This window comes from Furipterus horrens, unplaced genomic scaffold, assembly GCF_987537825.1.
Source record: "Furipterus horrens unplaced genomic scaffold, mFurHor1.1.pri manual_scaffold_2, whole genome shotgun sequence".
NCBI lineage: Eukaryota > Metazoa > Chordata > Mammalia > Chiroptera > Furipteridae > Furipterus > Furipterus horrens.
Genome location: NW_028327172.1, coordinates 217,872,391 through 217,881,364, shown reverse-complemented (window position 1 = coordinate 217,881,364; position 8,974 = coordinate 217,872,391).

Genomic DNA, 8,974 nt, shown 5'->3' with positions numbered 1-8,974 from the left:
CGCGCCGCGCCAGCAGCCGCTCCACCGGGCGGGCGGGGACAGGCGCGCGCGCGCGCGCACGCGGGCGGGGCTTCCGGCCCAGCGGCCTCCTGTTTCCCGGCGCGGGCGCCGCGCAACACCACGCGGGCGGCTGCAGGCGGCTGCGGACGGCTGCGGACGGCGCCCGCCCGCCTGGTCCGTCCTGCCCGCCCGGGGCCGCGCTGCCTGCGCCAGCCCCTGCCCCGACCCCGCATCAGCATCTGCCAGGCCTGTGCCTCCATGCTACCCGCTTCGGTTGCGTCAGACACACACCTGCCCCAAACATTGCGCCGGGTCGCACCTGCCCAGCACCCGCAAAGGCACCTGCACATGTGCCTGCCCATTATATACAACCACCGGGCCGCACCTGCACCCCTTCCTCCACCAAGGAGAGCAGCCTGGACAGGAGGACCCTGGACAATCTTCCCCAGTCCGCTGCTAGCACAGCACTAGAAACCAGCACCAAGACGGAGAAGGGAGAGCAGGGGCTTCCTGGGCTTGGATTGGGGGAGTCCATATGAGGTGGCCAGGTGCGGCTGAACCGGGATCCACGCCCCCGTCTGATGGCTACCACCCCAGCCCGGGAGAGTGGAGGGTGCTTAAGTCAAGAGGTCCAGAAGGAACCTCAGCCCTTGAAGGAGCTCCCTGGCCCCTAGGCGGGGTGATACGGTGATGGGAAGAACCCACCGCAGGCCGGCCCTGGGAGTCCCGTCCGGGAGAGGCGAGCAGTTCTGTGCAACAGGTGGACCGTCCTGAAATCACTTCTATTGTCTATTCGTTTTTGTCGTTAATAAGTCAGTGAGAAGGTGTGGAAGGAGTCATACAGTATGATGGGGAACTGGGTATCTATTTGGCAAACAAATGCTCTTAAACCCTCACTTGGTGCCTCTGAAACCCGATTACTCAGAATGTACGGGGGTGGGGGGTGAGAAAACAGTACATGTGTGAACCCGTAGCAAACCTCTTAGAGAACTTTCTTTAAACGATGGAGAGGCAGAAGGAGCCAGACAGAAAAGATTAAAATCCCAGACCAGGGCGCCAGTCTGGTGGCAGGTCACTCATTGAACGTTGTCCTGGACCCAAACCACCGATGAGACCTGGACTGCCTCCTCCCCTCTTCTCATCCTGCTTCAGCACCTCCTGTGATGAGATCCAGGAGCCCTCTCGGTACCTGCTTTTGCCACCTCACAGCCACCCAGAGGAGGGTCAGCCACACCATGTTGTTCCTGTGAGGGGCCCTAGAACGTAAATCAAATTCTATCATCCCCCGCTCAGAAGCCTTTCAGGCTTCCCATTACAGTCAGGGAGCTCTGGGCTGGGCATGCCCTTTGCCCCCAGCCTCCTGGCCACCCTCAGCAACATGGCTCTTCTTCCCACCTGTCACACACAGGGCCTCTGCACACGTGGCTTCTGCCGCCTCCCCCTGCTCTTCCCACGACCACCTCCTCATCCCTACCCTGTGCCCAGGACAGGTGTTCCCCTCTCTCCGGGCTTCCTTCCTGCAATGGTGCAGTGATCCGAGAACAGGGGTCTCTGCTGCCCCTGCCCCACGTATCTGGGGTGGAAGCCTGTTCCATAAGGATGTCAGTCCCGAGATGCTTCCTCCATCTTCAGAACGGGCAGGTGGGAGGGCCAGAAGGGGCTCACCCCTGCCCACTGCCTCCACCACAACCCACAGGTAGACCTAGCCCCTAGGACTGTCCCGGGCCCGCCCAGCAGTCACTTCCTCCTGGTAAGCTGTCCCCTCCCAGGAGAAATCATCATCTGGGAGGAGCCCCCACACGTTGGTTTTCAGCTGAGCCCAGGTGTGTGCCCCAAAATGCCCTGGTCCCTGAGCTCTGCTTTCCATGGGCACAAACCAAACTCCGCTGACTGCAGAAGATGACCCTGAGCCCAAGACCACCAGCGAGAGTCTCTCTCCGTGGGAAGAGACCAGACCTTCCCCGCAAGGCCCTGGAGGCGGAGGTGGCGCCCCCACAGCCCCGCTTCTTTCCTTGAGGAATGTGAGAATTTTTCCAGTGCCAGAAGTCGACATTTTCTTTTTCTCTGTGTGGATAGCTAGCGAGCTTCTGTCTTGTAGTTATTCTTACTGTGCCCTGATATTCAGGTACCTGCACGATTTATTAACTAGGGGTCAGTGTGGACGCCAGGTAGTGCTCCAGCCCCATCAGCGGCTGTAGGACATGCGTCTCAGTCGGCTCAGTGGTTCTTGAGGGAGTGCTGTGGCCACCCCAGAACCCCCACCCCCACCCATCTCTCCTGTGGGCACTGAGAAGTGGCCTCAGGGTGCAGCTTCTGGTTCAATGGGAGCAGCACTGACACCTCTTGGACACCAGTCCTGCGTGCGCGCTTCCCCCTCCCACCACCACCAAGGCCAGTGGTGTCCTGAGGGTATGCTGGCCACTGTGCTCATGTGGGGCACACAGAGGGGAGACCCTGGAGGTGTCCAAGGAGCCTTGGAGCTGACAGCCCAACAGTGGGGCCCAGAGGGGTCATGGGTAGGGGGACAGACATGGAGTCCTGATGGGGGGAAGGGGCAGTCCCTTCTAGAAAAGAGAGCAGCAGACACAGAGGCCTGATGTGAGTGCATGGGGCAGAGGGCTGCAATGGGGAAGGTGGAGGGGCAACAGGCTTGCATGTTGGGGGCTCAGGTTCTGTTCCTCGTGATGTGATGGCAGGGCGCACAGGGCAGGGACCCAAACTTAGAAACCCAGGGGAAGGCCAAGAGCAGCAGAAGAGGCCAACAGCTGCAGGTGGCAGGGTCTGGAGGACTGGCCACTGGACTGAACAAGGCCTGGGATGGAGGGGTCCGGCCATTTTGTCCTCTGTGGCTGGCGTGGGGCTGCAGTCTATCCAGGTGGGAGATGGGGCCATGCAGGCGGGCCAGGGCAGAAATCCAGAACTCTGGCTGGGACTTGCTGAGCAGGACAGGGATGCCACATGGCCTGGTGTCCAACAGACTTTGCACCAGACTGTGGACTCAGGCCCCGACTGCCCGCTGCGGAGCCTGCAAAGGAAAGGTGTGAGTAGCCACCTGTGACGCAGACCAGGGCTCACAAGGAGGCTGGGCGTCACCAACCAGAATGGACAGTGAAGGGCAGCCTAGGACCGTGCACTCCAGCACCAGGAGGGAGAGGCCAGGCCAGGCTGAACAAGGGCACTCGCAGGGTGACACCTGCGGTGGGAGCAGGGACAGCTAAGTGCCCATAGCGGGGGGCCAGGCCGCAGGCCCGGCTGCTCAGACACACTTCCACTGAGAGTTTGTCACCAGGGCTCAGGATTTTCAGATTTCCTAGTCCGGGCCCGCCCCCTGCAGCAGGTGAACTCACCAAAAACCGGGGTCAAGGACAGAAGCAAACGGCACTGTGGGGCAAAGCTCAACACAGCCCTGGCTGATCACCGATGAAGGGGCTCACTGTCAGAAAGTGCACGTGGAGAGGGCAACCCAGGGTGGGGGTGGCCGGCAGGTGCCCCCACTCCCCAGAGGACATTGGAGAGTAAGTACATCATAGCAGGGACCGTGATCCACATGGTTCACGTGGGAAAGAACTGACAGAACAAGAGGAGCAGAATGAGTAAGGACAAGGTTCCACAGAGAAGGATGGGCCTGAATCAGAGCCTAGTGGGACGTGTGAGAGACGAGTCGCTGAAAGAACTCAGCAGCGGGCCAAGCCCAATGCAGACCCCGCTGCATGCCATGTGTGCGCAGGTGTGCTGGGTGTGCAGATGTGCGGTGCATACAGGTGTGCCAGGTGTGCAGGTGTGCTGTGTGTGTGTGGCTGTGCTGAGTGTGTGCAGGTGTCCCAATGTGAAGGGCACAATTAAAGCAGTAAGGGCGTATGTATAGACAGCTGCTAACCAGAAGAAAACTGTTATAATTTCATTAAACCAGGTGACTTAGGCTTTAACACAAGCAGCGTGGCTAGGCGCAGAGTGGCCACGACATGAATACAGAACAACTTCCCCTGAAGGTTGCTGACTCGGAACTCGCATATTCCAAAAACACGGTTTGGAGGCCCAGGAAGCAACCATAGGCAGAACTATGAGAACAAATGACCAAACCTACAGCCAGGAAGGGAGAGTAACACCCGGCTCTGTGGGTGACAAGGTGGCTTGGAGTCAGTAGGTTCACAAGACACTGGAGAGCACAATTAACAAGCACGACCCAAGGAACTCATTACTTCAAAAGCACATAAACTATTTACCAACAGTGGATACATGGCAAGGTTACAAAACCAAATCCCAACAAAATTCTACGTTGATCAGGTTCTCTGACCAAGTTCAATGACAATAAAACTAAGAAGTGATCACCTAACAGTTGGAGACATAAAACCGATTTGACTGATGCTTCAAGGAAGGAGTCAAAATGGGAGCTTAAAACATTTAGAGCCTGACCCTGGCTGGTGAGGCTCAGTGGGCTGAGTGCCGGCTTCCGAAGCAAAGGGTCCCCAGTTCGATTCCCAGTCAGGGCACGTGCCTGGGTTGTGGGCCATGTCCCCAGCTGGGGGTGTGGGAGAGGCAACCCGTCAGTGTTTCTCTGGCACACGATGCTTTTCTCCCTCTTTCTATGCCCCGCCCTCCCCCCAAAAAATTTCGGGCCCAACAAGAAAGCCTCTGTAAATGTTTGGGGAGTAGCCAAGCGGGTCCATCATCTGCCTGGCGACTCAGGAAGTGAGAAAGGGAAAAAGGGCATCTCAGCCTTTAAATTGTGTTGGCAGGAGCGCCAGGCAGACTGAGGCTGGACCCCTGAGGCCCGCAGGCCTGGACGCTACGGTGCAGGGGCTCAGCCGCACACCCCAAGAACCGCCAGGCCCTGCTGAACACAGAAAGCCGCTGCACTCGTCCCCCATTTTCACTCGACGCGTGCTTGGCACGGACATTGAGGGGCGAGATGCAGCCTATGAGGACACAGAGGGACAGAGATGCAAGTGCTTCACCGCCGCCCGTGTCTCATCGGAAGAAGGATGCACTTGGACAGTTGCAAGGTGGAATCGACACAAGTGTTTAGGTTATTCTGGGGGTGCTTGGGTCAGCGAGGGTGTCTTCAGCTTCAGGCACCAACACTTCTGGCCCAAAGTGGCTTCAGTGAAGGTGGCGACCTCCCCTCGGGCCGTCCGGAGTCTGGGCTCCAGGTTGGACCCATCCTGTGCGCAGGGGCCTTGGTTTCAGCGCCCCCGCGGCTCCAGTGACCTCATTCCTCAGGGTCTCGCTTCTGCTGGCCTCACTCCTGACATCATGTGTTCACCCAGTGGGCCCACGGCAAAGAACAAAGACTGAGCCTGCCCTCCGCCCTTCCTTCGTGAAGGACAAGCCGCCGCGGGACCCACCGGCAGTCGGGCCGAGCGCCCGCCCACCCGAGCCAGCCCCTGCGAAGAGGAGGGGAGGACCCACGGTGGGCCCGTCGGGGCTCGCTCCCGGGAGTGCCTTTGTCGGAGCCACTGCGCGGGGACCAAGAGGAGGCGCACTGGCCGGCGTCAGCGTCCCTTGGTGCGGAAGAAAGACGTGGACTCCGGGAGCGACAACAGGGTGTGCAGCAGGCGGTCAGGACGCGAACTCCAGGGACAGAAAAGGGCGTCCATGTGGATGAAGACGTCGTCGGAAGGGCGGCGGGACATGGTGGCCGGCAGCGGGTGGGGCTCACGTTGTCCCGGACCTCTCCGTGGGGAGGCGGTGGTGGGCGCAGTCGGGGTGCAGACTTCCCGCTCTGGGGCGGCAGCCGCTCCGGGACCGCCCGAGCCCTCGGGGGACGACGCTTCCCGCGGCGTCACCCCCTGCGCCCGCCCCAGGCCGCCTGCCGCCCGCCCGGCCGCCCTCCGCCCCTCGCCCGAGGTCCAGCAGTCTGACCGGCTGCTGCGTCTGGCCTGATCTGTGGTCTCCATGGAAACCCCGGGGTCGCCGCCGCCAGTGCGGGGGCCCGGCGGGGCGGGGGCGGGGCCCTGAGAGCCTCCCGGCGATTGGCGGGGCTCGGTGACGTCACGAGGAGGCGCCGTGACGCCCGGCGGGTATAAAGGCCAGTGCAGCCCGCGGGCGCCCGCCTCGGGGGAGGTTCCGCGCCGCAGGTGCTTGTGCTCGGGTGTCCCTGGCCCCAGTCGGGCCCCTAGCCTGCGCCCTGCGCTCCGCCTACGCGCCGCCCCGCCCCCCGCCCCCCCCAGGGACTCACAGCATCGTGGGCCCGGGCTCACCCGGGAACCTGAAAGCCAAGGTCTGCGGCTTGGACCTCCCGCTCCACACCCTGCTCCCGGACCTCGGGGACCCACCGACATGCGCCCCGGTGTCCAGCCCCAGGGTGTCCCTCCCCGTTCTTGGAGGCGTCACCTGTGGCCGCCAGGCGAGGTGGCTGGAAGAGGCTGCTCCGAGGCAGAGGAGAAGTACCTCCCCCCGGTCCTCTTCCACCGCCTCACCAAGGTGTCCCCCAAGAATCTGAGCCCAGGAGACACAGGGAGTGAGGCGAGCCTCCTGGCAGCCCTGGTCCTGGCCGCGGCCTTCCCTGGCTCCCAGGTGGTGCACCGGCCGCCAGGGAGGGAGTCGCCAGTCCCAGGGGCTCCGCCCGCCCCTCACCACTCAGGTTCTCTGGCAGCAGGTGAACTGAGCAGGAGGCACAGCCTGAGCCGCAGGGCCACCAGGCCAGGAGGAAACCCGCCCTCCCGGTCAGGGCTGGCTGGGAAGGTGGACGTGGCCGCCTCGGTCAGAGGTGGCCCAGTGCCGAGCTGCTGGGGGGCCCCGGGCTGAGGACCAAGTTCAGCCTGACGTCCTGGTGGTGGGTCACGTGGGGATCTTGTTCAGGGGGAGAAGAACATGCCGTGTTTACAGCAGGAACAAGTCTCCGGACATGGTGCGAGACGGGGGGATGGGAGCAAGCTTTGGAGGAGACCCAGGCTGGAGCTCGGAGGCGTCACGGGCTGAGTGGGAGCAGGCACAGCGACCTGGTGGCACCGCACGCTCAGGACCCGCAGACTCAGGCTGAGGACAAAGCCCCCTCTTCAGGCGCTCTGTGCTCCCAAGTGCGTGGCCAGAGCGTGGGACAAAGAGCCTGGACCAGCCCGGGAAGCGTCTTGTCACCTCTTGTGGCAGACAGGTAGCTATTCCGCTGTCCTCTGTTTAAGTTACAGCTCCGCGATTTGTCACCACATCCGCATGTTCCTGCAACCACGTGGTTGTGTTGGGCGACTCTTGCATGACTTGTGACTTGCGGCTCAGCCCGTGGCTGGCCCAGTCGGGTCTCAAGCCAGCTGCCGAGGAGCCTCAGCGCCCCGTGTGCCAGCCTCCGTGGGCGGCGCCGAGAGCCACAGTCACCCCTCATTAGCCCTCCACCCCCAGGGCCCGTGTGCCTGTCCTCTTGGGGCTCCCTGCTGGCTCTGGGGGAGTCAGAAGACCCCGGTAAATGGCCACTGTGAGGAGCACATTCACTTCCCAGCCTCTCCCGGGACTAGTCCCAGGTGTTTACAGAGATGTCTCGTGACGCGTGTTTATCGTGGAAGCCACGTTGTCGGCGACGGGCAGGTGCGGTGTTCTCGGCGGGGTTGAGCCACGTGCTTCTGCGGTGCCCGAGAGCTGCTCTGCTGCAGGGCGTGCGGGCGCTGCGGTCAGCCCACAGCTGACAAGCGACGTTTCTGGCATCCATGGCAATGGCGGAAGTAACACTAAATAGCGACCACAAAGCATACATTTTTATTAGTAATATTGTGGTAACCGAGTCATGCGGAAGCCTCTGGGAGAAGATGGCGTTACATGCGGAGCAGACCTGGCGCTTTGTGACGAACTGCCAAGGTGGGCTTTCTAGGGCCGCTGGAAGGACGGACGCGCAGGCACACGGGCCAGTGGCCGCACCCAGAGCGCCGCCCGCCTCGCAGCGTCACGTGCAGGATGTGGCCGTCACGCCCGCCTGCTCCTCACCCCTCAGCTCGTGCCTGGTTCTTCCTCACGGGGAGCCGTTGCGTGACAAGTTAACCTTCGTTTTGACTTCTCGGCGATGCAGTGTTATGGGCTTAACACGCTTTTTCTGTTGTAGCCACAGAATCGGCGCTAATTTAATGTGGTGTCAGCACATATTTACCCATTTTTTAAAAGATTTTATTTTAGAGAGAGGGGGAGGGAGCAAGAAAGAGGAGAGAGACCTCAATGTGTGGTTGCCTCTTGCACGCCCCCCAACTGGGGACCTGGCCCACAACCCAGGCCTGTGCCCTGAGTGGGCATCGAACTGGCAACCCTTTGGTTCTCAGGCCAGGGCTCAGTCCACCGAGCCACACCAGCCAGGGGTATTTATTCATTTTTCAACCAATGCCAAATGCCAGCATGGACCCCAGGACCCACTTGCTCCAGCTGAGGGCCTGGGTGGGAGACACCCAGGTCCCCTCACAGGGTGTCTCCCATTTCCAGGGTCACCTGGCCTTCTTGGGGATTCAGGCTGCCCACAGCCCACCCTCCAGCCGTGTCTCTCCATGGACTCTCTGGAAGCAATCTGTCAACACGCTCTAGTCCCTCCCTACGTCCCACGCCCTCCGCTACCGCCACAGCTCGTCTCCTCTGACCCACGCCCAGACTTCGTGGAAGCTGCGTCCCTTCCCACCATCCACTGGGGGACACCTTCTGCTGCCGGCTCTGTGAGCAACCCCCACGCAGTCCCCGCAGCCGCGCCCACCGTCTGTGTTAGGGACGCAGCAGCGGCAGCTGTGTTGATTCAGCGCATCGATACTTCGTGCACCTTTCACTCACACTGTCTTTCCGTCAACTAGTCTTCAGTGACACACGTCCAGTGCTGTGAACCTGGAGAGACTTGATGTCCGAATGATCAAATTGCAGGTGCCTGTTTGCGCAACTGTGTTCAGATAACTTCGGGATCTATTTTACTGGCCATTTAGAAGGCTAAGCATTTTATTTGCAAACTTCTGAAATGTGAGAACAAGGTTAAATAATAGTTTCCCAAAGCTGCATGCGCTCCTTTCAAGTTCAGCTTTGG